Raw genomic sequence first — 15,891 nt, forward strand, 5'->3', positions numbered from 1 at the left:
GGAGAGATCCAGAAACCCATCCGTTAATTTGAAAGAGGATTGGAAACATGAGGGCATATACATTTCCTGATTAACTCAAATGTCTTAAATGACTTTCTCCTACCCCTTGGGCGGACACACACACACACACACACACACACACACACACACACACACAGAAGAAAAAAAAAACTGAGCCACTCAATGGAAAAATAGCGGCTCAAAGCACTGAGTCCCAGGGCTGCAGGGCTGCTGGAATGAGGTCTTAGTCACAAAGGCAGGCAGTGGGGCGCTTGTGAGGCAGCTCAGACCAGGAAAGAGAGAAGGCAGGGCAGACTCCACCCACGAAATCCAGGAGGACAATCTCAGGGCCAGGCTCACTCTGGCACCCTGGGTCTCTTGTGGGTCTACAAAGTCTCCCACCACTCACCATATCCTTATGGCTACAGGCATGGAGGCGGCCTAGATACCAGAGACAGACAGCCCTGAGCAAGCCCTGTCCATCCAGGGGACCATGTGCCAGCAGCCATTTAGATACAACCCTGGCAGCTGGAACAGACAAGAGAGGTCTTCTAGGGCAACCTAAGCTGCTCAGAAGACCAGACGGTAGAGTAGGAACGGGAAGGTAACAACTCACCACAGAGCACAGCAGAGCTAAAAGTGCCGGTGTTAGAGTTCAGGTCTCTCCAGCCTCACAGTCTACAGACAAGGGCCCAAAGCCCAGGGAGGTACACTGGCCCGGCCAAGGACACACAGCTTTGGGGTTTGCCCTGTCAGAAATGACCCTCAAGTCTCATTTGGTCAACCATGACTTCCTTGGCATGCTGTTCTATGAGCCTAGATTGTGGGGTTTGAGTTTGCACACTGAGGTAGCACATCCCAATGGAGAATGAACTGTACTGTGTGAGGGGCTTCCGGATGTCTCTCCCGACATTTTCCTTCTGTGTAGCAGACAGGTGTCTTCACCATCCCCAGAGGAAACAGAAACAGAGAGAAACAAGAAACAGATCCATGTGATGGACAAGGGGCACCAGGACCTGGAGAAGGTGAGGGGACTGGACAAGGTTACCTCGGCCAGAGTGCCACAGTCCTGGCAGATGAATCTTCCACTAGCCAAGGAGGCCTCTTGTCTCATGCTGAGTGAGTCTTCTGTGTCCCAGGGTCCCCGGACCAAACATGTTTATGTCACATTTTCCTCCTTACTATGAAATTACGTTCTCTATGGAAAACAGAAACCACCACCACTAACAATAAAAGAACCAGAAGCCGGGGTTGGGGATTTAGCTCAGTGGTAGAGCGCTTGCCTAGCAAGCGCAAGGCCCTGGGTTCGATCCTCAGCTCAAAAAAAAAGAGAGAGAGAGAGAACCAGAAGCCGCCCCCATCACACTAGGAAAGTTAACTATGAACAACCATCTAGTCCTTTGTTTTTTCTGTCCAAATATAGCGTGTGATGGTTCCTGCTGACAGAATCATCTAGGAGGCAGACCTCTGGGCATGCCTGAGAGAGAGTTTGGAGCCTGAGTTAACTGAGGTGGAAGACCCGCTCTAACTGGGGGTGCCATCATTCCACAGGCTGGAGTCACAGACTAAATAAAAGGAGACAGTAGGTGGAGCACCAGCAGCTGCTGTCTGTCTCTGCTTCCTGACTTTGGGTACCATAGTGTGACCAGCTGCCTCAGGCTTTTGCTGCCATGACTCCCCTGACATAATGGACTTGAATGATGAGCCAGAATGAACTCTTCCTTCCCTGAGATGTCTTTGTCCAGTATTTTAAAGAATCGATGAGCAAAGTAACGCATGGGGCCACTCTGCATCCGCCACTTCTCTTCAGGGAACTAGAGAAAGTGGACTCTGTTCATCAGATGTTTTTTGTTTTTGTTTTTGTTTTTTTTTTAACCACCTCTCCTCCACACAGTGGAATTTCTGGAGCGTATTCACCCAGTCCCTCAGGTTCCCTCTGTGGTGAGGAAACCGCTGAAGCAAGCCTAGCGAATAGACCTCTGGGCTCCAGGCTTTGGTGACACAATGATGCTAGACCCTGTCTTTTTGACAGGTGAAGCTTTTCTGTTCTCCTGAGTTTGAGGAGCCAGGGCTCTGCCCTTCACACAGCTCTAGGGCAGTGAGTGACTCCCAGAGATGTGCAAAGAGAAACAGCAGGGCTGACTGATAAATGGAAATTCTCAGACCCTTCCCACTTCCCATCCAGCAATTCTGAATCAGTGAGTGGAAGGTGGGGCCCCAGAATGTGTTGAGAGGAGCCCTGATTTAGAGAGTGGGCCCCAGTAGGGCTGCCATCTAAGCATGCAGAAACTAAACATCCATTGTCAGGCCCTGCTGGATTCTGGGTTCCATCTCAGAGAAGTCAGATGTGGGGTGCTGAGAAGTACCAACTCAAGAACCTGTGTGAGTACTGGGCAGTGTAGAGACACATCATCACACTCACTAAGGGTCACACACTGTGCCTTGGCCACTCAAACCACTGTGCATGGAGCAGCTGCAGCCCACTGCAAGCTTAGCTTATTAGAAATGCAGATCTGGGTCCATGTGGCCTGAGCTAGAGCCTACATCAGCAAGCTCCCCACATGACATGTGAGTGTCACAGCAGCACCACGCCCACTCCTGGACAAGCAACCAGAGAGTGATTCCATGTTTCCTTCCTAGTGTTCTCGGGGGTCCAATCATGCCCATTCTACAGGCAGGAACTTCGGCTACGGCTAACTGACCGGGAAAGGACCCAGAAGCTGCAGCAGGAAGCCCACATCAGAGCACTCACTACTCCCCAGGGAGTTCCAGTCCCACTTCTCAGATCAGGCTGCAGCCAGTTATGAGCCAGGGTCACAGCAGCAGAGGGGAAGTCAAATCAATGGCTGAGCAGCCCTCCCTGGCCAGCAGAGCTGTAGCTGACCCCCACTGTCTGTCTGGAGCCCTATTTCCTCCTGGCCCACTGTGCCTGCAGTCTGCAGCTCAGAGCCAGGGTGGACGTCCTGCCTCCCAAGCTTTCTGTCTCTGTAGACACAGCTGGGGACAGGAAGTAGGATCTGGGGCGGAGGAACCAGGAGCTCAGTTTGGTCTGAGGACATTCTTTCTTCGCAGCCAGACCCAGTTCTGTGTGCCTTTTGAAAGGAAGTAGAGAATAGCTGTGCTCAGCCCAGTGAGGCCGGCTTCTTTCAACATTCCAGTTGCTGCCATTTCCAATTACAACTTCAGAGGGCTCCTATAATTTATACATCCCAGGATGCACTGCTCCAGCTGCTTTATGATGGGAGTTCATTACACCATTAAGGTTAAACTTTTATAAAGTACTGAGCAGGTGGTGGGCTGGGCGCCCAGCTTAGTTACCGTTCCCAGAAGCCTGATGAATGGGGTTCACCTGGGGAAGGGAGGGGGCAGGCTCTCTGAAGGGACCAAGAAACAGAGAAGGCGGCTCCTGAGGTGCCCAGAGCCTCCATTAGCCTGTTTATTAAACTGCATAGTATAGCAGGCAGGCAGCAGGAAGAACAATCTGGAACAGCTCGACAGCACTGGCAGGGGGCATGCGGGGTGAGAGGAACCATCCTGTGTGAGGCTGAGAGGCATTGCCAGGGCCAGGGAGGTGTGGGGTCTGAGGAGGACAGGGCTGCGAAGCTGAGCTACAGATGACAACTAGCCTGCACTGGGAACGGAACTGGGCTTCCTGGGAGTAGAGGAGATCGGTCTTCTCAGCAACAGGGTATACAAAAGGAGGATGGCTACCCTCTGGCTTACAAAGCCCTCAATGGGAGATGAAGGCATCGAGAAGGATCGACACCCTGAAAGTAGGAGCTAGAAAGACAGTGGCAGCAGGGGTGTGGCTTCGAACAGATTTCCTGCACAATCCAAGGAAGAGGAGGTTCTGCTCTCTCCTCCGCTGTGGAACACTCAGCGCTCCTCTGAGGTGCCATGGGACAGTCTTGAGTGCAAAGGGGAGAAGTCTCCACAACACAGAAGCTGCCAATACTCTGCATTAAATGTGCCCCTCAGGTTGGAGTCCTTTGAACTGGGTCTGGAAGGACACCCCAGGGAGTATGTGTTGTAGCTGCTGTTAGAGCTACAACGCCATGTGTCAGCCACTAACAGAACCAGGAGGTTCCTCTTCCGCCTCCCAGCTCCACACAGAAGTCCAGCACACAGTAGGAGCTCAGCTCGATAGTGACCTTTTTATCAATAGCCTGGTCAAAACTGAAAGGACCCTTGAGAATTCCTTGGCTCAGCTACAGGGAAGAATCTCCACGGCTGGTGTTCCCAGGCCTACTTGGCTCTCCTGGCCTTCTTCTCCTTCATATATTTATAACTGAAGGGGACTTCTGTCTGGGACCTCAAGCCTCAAGGGGCATGCTCTGGTACCTACAGACTGGGATCACTTCATTCTCCAGTCATTGTAGAGGCTGTCACAGGCAGGTCATGCTGTGGGGCCTCTGTAGAGGCTGTCAGGGGCAGGCCGCACTGTGGAGCTCAATCTGGTTTGCAGGTCCATCGTTCATCATCCTACAGCCCCAAGGTGGCTGGGGGGAGGAGGGACACATAGCTTTGCTTACAGGAGCTGAGAGAAGCTGGCTTCCCCAAAGGCCTCAGGAGAAGAACGTTAGACAAAGGCAAGAACCGGATGGAAGGAGTGCCAGAGGGAAGCCAACCAAAAGAGGAGAGGAACCAAAAGGAGCTGGGGGTTGGGCAGGCAAGCTTCAGAGCAGGCTGGGATGTGAACAGAGTGAGACGCCAGAGGGGGACCAGCAAAACAGTGCCAACTTGGAGAAGAGGTCCAGATGCTGGCAGGGAGGGATGCCCAAGAGGTGTGGCTTGCACTGAGGAAGGGTTTGGGTCATCTTGCTTCAGAGGAGGCACAGCACTGGGAAAAAGAGGGTCTTGGCACTGGCCTTGGCTACTAGAACAATAGAGAGAAATAGTCATGGAAGTTACTGACGACGATGCTTAACCAGCATTGGGCACCTGTCACACCGGGCTCTGGGCAGGACTTCCTGTATGGGTGTCATTTGATGCCATGTGCCACATTCCAGCAGAGCCCCCTACCCCTATTTGGGAGAGGAAACCAAAAGGTCACATGACCTGCCCAAGTAGCACTATACTAGAATGAAGCCCTGTGGTCACATAGAGCCCTGTGTCATTTAAAAGCAGAGAGGATAGACCAGAAGCAGTCAGAGGTACTCAGGGGTGGCACGCTCTTAGTGACAGGCAGTCTCTGAAGAGGAAGAAGCAGACAGGGTACTGCAGGTTCCAGGCCCCTGCAGCTGAGGCTGCAAAGGCTGGACCTGTCCCCTCAGCCACCAGCCTAAGGCTGCCCAGCCATTCTGTAGCCTGCAGAGACACTGCAGCAGGGCAGCTGTCCCAGGACAGTGGAAGAGCTGTGAGAAGTAGGAGTAGGCTACAGGGCGAGCCAGGGGAGCCTGATGTCATCCCAGCATGCCGAAGGCGGAAACTTGGGAAGTGAAACCTAACGGCAGCATGGCCGCAGATTTCCAGCAAGCCGTGCCAGGCCTGCCTTGCCCCCACCCACAAGACAGTCCTCTTCTCTGGGGCCCTGGGAGGATCTGTGCAGACTCACATAGAGCCCTGTGGCCTTCCTGAGAGAGCCCCTGCCAGACACTGAGCTGATGGGCGCTGGGGAGAGCTGATGAGAAAGCAGGGGATTCCTAGCTGACGCCCTGGGAACCCTGCCATGGAGAGTCTGGCGGTGTCCTGCTTCGGGGATGCAAGGCTCACCTCTTTCCCAGGCTTCTGCTGTTTTAGGGGGTGGGGTGGAAGAGATCTAGGTAGCTGCTTGGCAAACTATCTCTCTCCCTTACTAAACCCAGCCTGAACTGACCTAGTTAGGATGCACATGGGAACTGAGGGGAAATAGGGCCCAGAATCCTGGAGAGCCCTCTACACTTCATACAACCAGGGCCCAGATACTTCTCAGGCAACCAGTAAACCTAAGCCAGGACTAATGACTCTCTCAGGACTTCCTGCCCCTTTCCTGGAACCACAGAGTTCTGAAGTTCCTGGCAGCTGGCAAGCCACAGGATTCTCTCAGAGCCTGTCTGGGTGGCTTGGAGAGTAGGTATCCATGCTCCAGCCTGAGTTTGTGTGTCCAGCCGTAAGCACTACTGTTCTGCATGCCAGGGAGCTCACAGGCAATCTTAACCTTTGTTTAGCACATTGTCTTCCCAAGGTGCCTTCCCATCCAGCATCACCTTTAAACATAGGGCATCCAGGATGAATATCCTGACTGCTGGCCTGAAGACAGGGAAATCGAAGCCCAGAACCGACAAGTAACTTATGCATAGATGCCCAGAAGAGAGGAACAGAATGCAGGCCCAACCCAGCACACGTCATTCTCTGAAAGTACCCACTCTATGGAAATGGGCACTCCTGGTCCTCACAGCAAAGGAGGGGCCTAACCCAGGTCAGACAGGACATAGAGGTGTGCCATTTGATAAACACAGTATAAGTGACTGATAGGGTGGAGGAGTCCCAAGGAGACGTAAACACCCTCAAATCCAGCAGCTGACTGACCTTTAGCAAGTTTCTAAACATCATCTATAAAAAAGGGTTCATGCCACCTGCCCCTGGGGTGCTGAGGACGAAATGAACTAAGGAACAGAGGATGCTTAGGCTGGTGCTGGCATCTCTGCTCAGCAAATGTTACATCACTAGTTCCTCACTGCTCAGGAAGCAAGGGTAGGCAAAGGGAGCCATGTACATTCTTATATTTTTGGTTGTGAGCCTTGCCTTTAATGGCTGAGCTATCCCTCCAGCCCGCCATGTACATTCTTATGGCTGTCTAGATAAAGTGTACTTCAGTGGGGCATGGAGAAAGGTTTCCTGTAGGAAGAAGCTTGTGTGGAGACTGGAAGAGAGGCAGGGCTAGGCCCGGACATGACAGTGAACTCATCCTGTTCAAACCCTGTTCCTGATCTGGTTGCCTGTGTATCCCTGAGCAGGTGATTCGACCTCTTTAAGCCTTTAGTAAGATGGAGCTTACAGGGACAGAAGGGTGAGAGGGATACCGTTCAAGTAATAAACATGATGCTCTATTTCTCAAGTTGGCATTCATAAGATGAAAGTTATTGTTATTGTCATTACTGATGTTGTTGTTTTGAGGTAGGGTCTATCTACATAACCCCAGCTACCCTAAATCTTGCCATATAGACCAGGCTCATCTCAAACTTGCAATGATCCTCCTGCCTCTGCCTCCTGAAATGCTGAGATTCCAACTGTACACCACCACACTCAACTCCTTACTGTTATTTTGTGACATAGCAAAGCCCCCTGCACACACACACTAGTATCCTCTAAGACCTCAAATATACAAAGATTGGAAAAAGTCAAGTGGAGGGCCCTGTCCCCAGAGGGATAAAATTACAGTCCATGCAGCCCACCCCTGACATGGCCTGTCCGTCAGGGCTGCCACGAGGGGGAGGTGCAGAGTGTATGGTACATAATGAAGGAACATCAATAATGAATTAACCACAAGTGAGTCCAGGAACATCAATCATAAATTAATTAAATGGCTCCATGAGAGACCGTGACAAGAGCCTACTGGGGATGAATTAGCACGGGACTCCTATCTCAGCTTCCACAGCCAAGGCCACCTTCCCCAGGCCCCAAAGAGACAGAGCAGCTCCTTGGCCAGGAAGACCTCCAGGTGAGGGGATGCTTCTTGGAAACAGTCCCCCCGAAACACAAGTGCAGAGAAGCCCTGTTCTCCCACCCAGCCCCCAGCTTGGAGAACTCTCCAACGCTGGAAGGATTTTGATGAAACTTCCCAGAATAGTAACCTCCTGGGCTGAACTCAGGCAGGCGAAATTTCAAGGGGTAATTTGGTGAGAAAATTATTTAAAAAAAAAAAAATGCCTAGAAGTAAGTACTAGGAATAGCAGAAGCCCTCCGTGGGCCTCAGAGACAAGGACAACCTTGAGGACAGTGTCAACAACTTTATGGGGATCCTTGAAAGCCTCTAGATTACACCCTGGCCTGGTGCCACCCTGCTGGGACCCACCATCTCAAAGTCACAAGAGAAAGAGACTCCAGGCCCTGTGCAGGCTCTCCACCTGCCTCCCGCCCCTTCCTCATGCCCATCTTCTGGAGACCAAACCCACATTATTTGTGGCTTCTGCTTCCCCTCCATATTCCATCAAGTTTCACATCTTCACTTAGCTTTTCAGGGTAGCCACTACTTTGCTCCACCTTTCTGCTCTGAGTCTTCTATGTTCTTGTCCATTAGTAGCCCTGGTACCTGTTCCAGGTGCCTCTTCCAGGGTGGTGGCCCCAGGCCCCAGATCCTTACTCAGGACATTTCTGTGTTTTACATAGACACCACCTGCCCCTGGGATGCTGAGGACAAAATGAACTAAGGAACAGAGGATGCTTAGCCTGGTGCTGGCATCTCTGCTCAGCAAATGTTACATCACTAGTTCCTCACTGCTCAGGAGACAAGAGTAGGCAAAAGGAGCCATATACATTCTTCGGGCTGTCAAGATAGAGTGCAGTTCAGTGCAGCATGGAGAAAGGCTTCCTGGGTCTACCTTGGTAGTCCTGGGGACCTAGCTCTTCCCTACCGTTCCAGTCACGGCTTTCATTGCTTTTAGTTGCTTCTGGCTTGTGCCCCATGCTGGCCTTCCCAGCCACACCCACAATTGTGGTCTATCTTCCCACTTCTGGCTTGTGCCCCATGCTGGCCTTCCCAGCCACACCCACAACTGTGGTCTATCTTCCCACTGGTCCTAAGGGCCTGGGTTAAGAGCCAAGGCCATTCAAATCTCTTTTAATCACAGCATTCCAATTACTTCCCCTCATTTAACCTCCTGAAGCACCACTTCTGGAAATTCAAACCCCTTGAGGGCAGAATCTACACCTTCCTCTCTAGTGTGCCCAACTTGTCTTCATGACCCTCTTTGACCCCAACCCACAGCTGGTTCTTAAGAAGTAACTAGCATAGTACCCAACAGAGGCGTCCCTAGAGGTGATGTTACTGAGAGGTTCCTCCAGGGCAGGATGGTCCTGCCATCTCCTTATCAAGTATTGGAACCTGCAATGCCTCCCCGGTTCTAATCTATTCAGATCAGGATGTCACACTTTTTGGTGGAATGGATTCTGACTAGAGAGCAAAAATCCTGACTGTATGAAAGCTCCATGGCTCCTGTCTTGCTCTCTGCTCCACGGGCATTAGAGGGTGAAATTCTTACAGCTCTGCTCAGTGAGAGGTTTGCTGGCCCTATCTTACAGATAAGGAAACTGAGGTGTGGAAAAGTACCAGTACCGAAATGGAGATCTAGCAGTCCTCAGCATCTAGAGTCACTGTATCCTCAGGCTATGATACTATCTGGACTGTCCCCATTGGACTTCTAGGTACTGGGGGAAGGGGTGGGAGGCAGGCGTGAATCACTCCCCCATTCCAAATTCCCAGGTCACATGCATATAGGACTTTGAGAGCAAGGCTTTCTAAAGAATCCTGAGAAAACAGAAGGGCTCCTCGGCAAACACCATCACAGGAAGCATGAAGACCACCCCCCACCCCATCCTCCCCGATCTAGAAGGCTTTCCCGGTCGGATTCCACTGCTCCTTCCTGCTGCATGCAAAGCTCCACTCCACACACCCACTGACACCAGGCCAGCCAGACACCAGAGCCCACAAATTCCCACGCCACCAGCCGCTCACACCCCCTCAGCCCTCACTTCCCACAGACACACTTGCAGGCACACGTGGCTCCACACATGTGTACTCTCTGAGCAGCCCTGTGGTGGAAGCAGCCCTACCCTGCTTTCCTCAACCACGACCTGCTAAACACCTCATGGAAACCACACCTTCACCCTTGGCTACACTGGTCCCCAACACATCATCTCTCCTGGGCTCCTAAGCAGCAAAGTGGTCCCCACCAAAAGTCAGCTCCCTGTCTTGGAAAGCCGTGCACACGCAGACATGTCCCCACTCAACCCAGTTCAAAGAGGTATCAAAGGAAAAAGAGAATCAAGATGAACATTTTTTTCAGCCCTGCCCGCTGGTAACCACATCCTCAGAGGTCCTGGACTCCGCGGTTCTGAAAGATTTATCTTCCCCTGACCACACACTCATTGATCTTTCCCAAGCGGTAGTTGCACAGTCTGCTGGAGTGTACTGTTAAGATATTCTGGTGGGAAACTGAACTCACAGGGAGTGCTGGCCCAACAGGTGACGAACACAGAACTTCCCCGCTCTATACTGGAAAGAGGGAGAAGACCAGGGGCTTCCAGACTGACTTCCAGAAACAGGTCACACCGTTAGCTGCTGCAGGCTCACCTGGGAATCCTTCCTCTGGTCGATAACCTCTGGTCAGTAATGCCAGTTTCCCTGGCACCCCTCAAGCAGAGCGGCTGGGCATTGTGACTTACGGAGCAGCCAGGGAAGGAAAGGATGCCAGGAGCTGAGTAAAGCAACTTTTAGAGAAACACGAACAAAGAAAATGGGCCTAAGACTAAAGACTAGAGTTGAAAACCTCAGCTCCAAAGGGCGGCTTGCCCTCAATCCGACTTCTGTCACTAGACCCCCGCCTCTGCTGAATCGGTCAAAAATCAGCCTGTCTGCACAATGACCAAGCTGGTGACCTGGCGAAGCTCCCTTCTATTCTCCGACTCTGGGGACGGCACGGACAGCTCAGCTCTGCTTTGGGGGAACAGAGGCCAACTCCCAGAACCTTCTGATCTACCTCACCTGCTGCCCAGTTCCACTGTGCAGAGTCCCAGGATCCCAAGCAGATGGGAAGGGGTGGCTGGAAAAGGCCCTGGAGCCCCAAACCATAAGGCTGAGCCACGAATCAGAACACACCGGCAGAGGCGTGGAGGGTGAGCTGGGGGGACCTAAGGGTTGAATATTCACAGCAGAGAGGCCAAAGGCTTCCTCCTTAACGGATCTGTTCTACAGAGCGCTTTCCAGGCAGGAGGTGAAGTGCCAAGCACTTCCTCCGGGGAGTAGAAAGGCACTGCAGGGGGCATGCGGATGGCTTGGGACGCCCCTCATGCCAACCTGGGAACTGCCAAGAAAACACTCACCACACCAGGCTATATCTAAAGTGGCAGCCATCGAGGCAGGGTGAATCCCCCAGCATGGAAAAGTCAGCTCACCACACCTTTTATTTATGGTTCAACACTGCAGCCTGGACATGAGGCAAAAAACTTCGGTGTCTCAGGGATCAAGCTTTTGCAATGAATTGTTGGCCATGGCTGACACTCTCAGGGATGCTAGAAAAAAGGTAAAAAACAAAGCAATGTACAGCTTCCCTCACCTTCCCCACCTGGAAGGGGTGTTCAGCCAGAAGTGGAATCCTATCAGAGTAGATGTCTTGGGACTTCTCACCATACTTACCCAGCCTTGGAGTGCCCCTTAAAGATGCTCATGGGCTCTTTTCCTCCTCATTGTGTCTAGGGCATCATTCACTGTATCCCATCCTCCTGCCATACAGTCCCAACCTCCCCCACAGGACCACCTGCCCTGAGCCCACTTAGTAGACACCCTGACCCAGTTCACTTTCTTTAGGCCACAGCCTCCAGAATGCTGACATAACGCTCCCCACTCCCATTCTCAGAAACAAGGGAAATTCTCAAGAGAAAATACACTTGCCGAGTCTCCCTCCCACACAGGTACCCTAGATCTGTCAGCCACAGCACCTCCCAGACCTTCCCAGATAATGAGGTGTGTCTGCAGCCCAAGTGAAGGGCTTCCTTCCGTTTGGGCCACTCCTGCAGAACTCCGAAACTATCACAGCCATGTCCAGAACCAGAACCGTCCTCAGGAGACCTGGGGCCTGGTGTCAGTTCAGCAGCTGACTCACAGTGTCAACAGACCCCACATCCCCCCACCAGGAGCATGTATACTGTGGCCTCTGATTCCCTATGACAAGCTCTTGGCCTTTGGTTCCTTCCTTCACGATCACATTCCATGCCTCCGTTTCTGACCACCCTTGTCTCTTGCCCTGGTCCCTTTCCCTGATGAGAACCCCTGACCTTTCTATAGCCTTTCACTGCTTATAGAAGCCTCCATGTGGACACCTCCTTTCATTCTCTGGGACCAATGGGACCACAGTGTAAAGTGGCTCCTAGACGTAACAACACCTGCTCAAGGTCACACAGCCAAGACTGGAATTCGAGTCATCTGGCTCTAAATACAGAGTGATACTTCAGCTTTAGGGAACGCAGCTCAGTTCCCGCAGGTGAGGTAGGCTTCTCCAATCACCCATGTTGGCAAAGAAACACCCTCTCCACGGAAAGCTCAGCTCTTTGCTTCTACCTCTATGCCTTCCGCCAAGAAACCCTTAACACCCTGAAGTCTTCTCCAACATCCCAAGACTTCTCTAGGGGTCTGCAAACTCTGTGAAGTAGCATGTAGCACTTAGAGGAGGTCAGGGAGGGAGGGAAGGAGGGAAGGAAGGAGGGAGAGAAAGAGATAGAGGGTGAGAGAGAGGAGAGAGAGAGAGAGAGAGAGAGAGAGAGAGAGAGAGAGAGAGCTTTCTCCCCAAAGCTTCTCAGAAGACTGGTGAGGACAGAAGCCATCCTGAAACACTCCCAGTAGCCACAGAATCATCTTCCACACTGTCCTCAAAAGGTCCTCTGGACAGGAGACAACTCCCAGAAAACCAGTAGTAGCCCCATCAACTCAATGACAAGAAAGGGCCCAGGGATGACAGATAGATGGTGAGCCACACGGCCCCCTGACCTACAGACATGAGCCACTTCTCTGTATGCTGATGATTCTCATACAGTCAGAAACAAGGACCACCAGTGAGCACGGCCTGTTCCTTCCATCTTCCCCAAAGTGGGACGTTATCATGAGCCAGGTACAGGTTCACAACCAGGCAGAGCTCTACCTGAGGCAGCAATCAAAAATCTCATGGTAGACGAATCCCATGGTGTCTCTCTTTCTTGTCCATATAAAGAACATCAACCTTCTTCCAGCCTTCTGCCCCCAGGCCAGCATACCTAACAGGCATTAAAGCTGAGCCCCAATAACAGAGGCATTGCTCCTCTTGATCTCCCTGTAAAGGTGGGTATTTACCCTCCTATCTACCAGAGTCGGAGGGTCACCAAGTCTCCCCTCACAGTGCTAGTCATTCCAGGGCACTGCGCTAAGCCAAGGCCTTTTCTCACAGCTGGGCCAGAGCCACTAGTCATGCCCAGGACACTGATTCTTCAAGCCCCTAGGACCATCATTCCAAACCATGTCAAGCCCAAGGCCAGAACCATCCCAATACCCAAGCAATGGTAGCACTTCCTCATACCCATGCCCACCGCACCACCATGGCCCAGCACCAGCTGGCCACCCACCCCGCACCAGCTGCGTGCATCACCCTCCTGTACAGAGGGTGCACCCTCCTCACACCTGGGCGGCCACCGCCACACCAAGGCGGGGGTGAGTCTTCTGATACCCTCGCCGGAAAAAATCACGCTGTCCGTGCTGGATCCACGTTGCCCACGCCCGTGCCACGCGTGTCATCATCCCCACGCCGGTGGCCCAGGGCTCCGCGGACCTCACACCTGCCACAGGCGCGCGTGGCAGCCGCACCTCCGCCCGAGGACCCGTCGAACCGGCCACCACGCGCAGTGGACATTGCCCAGCCCGCCACGCCGCTCGCACCGCGCCCGCGCCCGGGGCTTGGCCCGGGCCCCCTTACCTCCCGCCCGCCGCAGGGCTCGGCCCGCCGCGGCCGCTGCGACCGCCACCTCCATCCTGGGCTCCCCAAGGCCCCTATTCACTAACGCTGCTTCCGCAGGGCGCCGGCGCCGGCGCGAAGGCCGCCTCCGCCCCCCGGGGGACGCTGCGTCCTTTACGTAAACCCCACTCCGCCGCCAGCGGTGACCATGGCGACGGTCGTGGGGTGGCAGCGCCCCCTAGTGCCAGGGAGGGGAGCGGCCGGCAGGCCGGAGCTGGCGGAGCCTTTGCCGGAGCCCGGCTCTCCGCGCGTGGGGGCGGTGGGCGCGGGGCTGAGGCCTCCACGGGGGCTCCGTGGGCAGACGAGAGGGGTTGGACCGCGGGCACTGCACAGGGCACGGGGGCTGCTTGGGTTCCCCCTCCTTCAGGCCCCGCGTGACAGGGTTTAGCGTGGGAGAGGAAAAATAGCAAGTAGGATCACCGGAGAACTGGTTCGTTTGGGGGGAGGAAAGGAGAGAGATGGGTTCCACCTCCTTCAAGGGACCTAGCAGCATCTTCAAGAGTTGGGGCACATCTTTATCTATGTCCTCCCTTCTGCCCTCACTCCCACCGTCCTCAACGCCCAGCATCGTGCCTGACAGCCAAAGGGGAGTTCGATCAATTTTGATTTTCTGGTAAATGAAGAAAATCGCCCCTCCTGTTCTCCTTCACACACGCCCATTCATTCACGCTGCAAGTCGCTCAACACGCCTTCCTGAAAGCTGCTTTTTAGCAGGGGCACAGCTATACTAGTGTGCTGGGTTGTGTCTGAGGAGTGGGTGGGTGCCGGCCTGCCCTTACGGATCTCGGGTCGCTGCCGGAGGCAGATGAGAGAATCGACGTTCCACGTGGGGCCTAAGCTGACAGCTACAGCTGCACAGAGGGTCATGGGTATGAGTGGATCCAGAGGTCATGATGATGCAGCCAGTCAGGTCTCAGAGGTCCAGCAGAGTCATGAGAGGTCAAAAGGGGAATAACAGAAGCGTCTCTGAAATGTTTCCTGGGCCCAGTCGTCATCTGGAGAAATCAGGGCGATTGACTTTTGTTCTGTAGGCGTTGAGGCCGCAGGTGGACATCTGGCTAAAAGTGAAACCCTGCGTCCAGGACAGACTTCCCTTTGTTGCAGCAGTTCACCACCTCCCCGGGTGATTCAGTGTTATCTATGGTCATTTCAAAGGCAAGCTCTGGCTTAGGTAAAGAAAATGGGAAGTGGGAACAAACACGAGGCACCTCAGAGAATTCAAGAAGAGGGGCTCCTGATGTCTCCGGAAATACAGGAATTGGGGGAGGCCTTGGTTGCAGGTCAAGGACCTTGTCTCTAGATTGTCAAGAGTCATTCAAATCACACAGCCAGAGATAATATCTCTTGTTTCAAAGTTCCAGGCCCCTGGAAGAAAGAAGTATATTGATCCTGTGGACCGTGGTGAATCACCTACGGCCAGGCAGAATCCTCTGCATACCCTCCTCCTTACTCACAAGTTCCCAATGGAGAAAGCATGGCTGTGGGGCTACCCCAAGATGGTTTACTTCAGTCCACCCATTAGCTGTCCAGCACACATGAATCCACACAAGTTCATTGCACTCAAATACACATCATCTTTCCCCTTCATGCAACTCTTGCCAAACCGGTTCTGGCAGCCTATAATGCGGGAGGCTAATATGACTGGGGATCCTCAAGGTGATGTCCTGTTCAGTGAATGGCTGCTTCAGTGGTTCCCATGTAGGGCATCCCATTGCAGGATTAAAGGGTGCATCTACTGCTGCTAACGTAGCCTCTGAACTCGGTAGCCTCGGTAGGTGACGTGGACCCTCCTTAGGGAAGCTTACTAGAAGTTCTGACCCTCAGACCCAAGATCTCAGCCTGACTACAAAGCCCTCCGGGATCTGTGTGCGTGTGAAAGTTTGAGAAACTGTTATTGTGCAACTGGGGGAAAAGGAACGGGAAAGGGAAGAGAAAAGGGTTTTTAATTGTGATCATCCCCTTTAAAAAGACAGAGTCTGGGAATGTTCTGTGCTGAGCGTACGTGAGATCCTGGGTGCAATTGCCAGCCCCCCAACAGACAAAAAATATTGGTTAATTATTTAGGATTCAACAATGTAAGTCAGAAACAAGGAAAAATAGGTAGAGGCTGCAGGCATTATTTTAACAACTGGTTTTGAACTCCTGGAAGGAATTTATGACTTCCTTCCCCTGACTCCTTACCCCTGCTTGCCTCCTATCCATGTCTCATTTGGCTGAC

At 52.9% G+C, this 15,891-nt stretch overlaps 1 protein-coding gene across 3 annotated transcripts in view; it reads right to left on the bottom strand.

The window, feature by feature from the left end:
• Positions 1–13,776, bottom strand: part of Dagla (diacylglycerol lipase alpha) — a 60,448-nt gene extending 46,672 nt beyond the window's left edge. For 2 of the 3 annotated variants that reach the window (XM_036205165.1, XM_036205174.1), the window contains exon 1: positions 13,635–13,776. The gene's annotated coding sequence lies outside the window, so the exon portion shown is untranslated. Of the gene's footprint in view, positions 1–13,342; positions 13,557–13,634 lie in introns of those variants that run through there. The other variant, XM_036205186.1, reaches the window with a different exon arrangement.
• Between the last annotated feature and the right edge of the window lie 2,115 nt (positions 13,777–15,891).

The sequence above is a fragment of the Onychomys torridus genome, chromosome 1 (genome assembly GCF_903995425.1).
Source record: "Onychomys torridus chromosome 1, mOncTor1.1, whole genome shotgun sequence".
Lineage (NCBI taxonomy): Eukaryota > Metazoa > Chordata > Mammalia > Rodentia > Cricetidae > Onychomys > Onychomys torridus.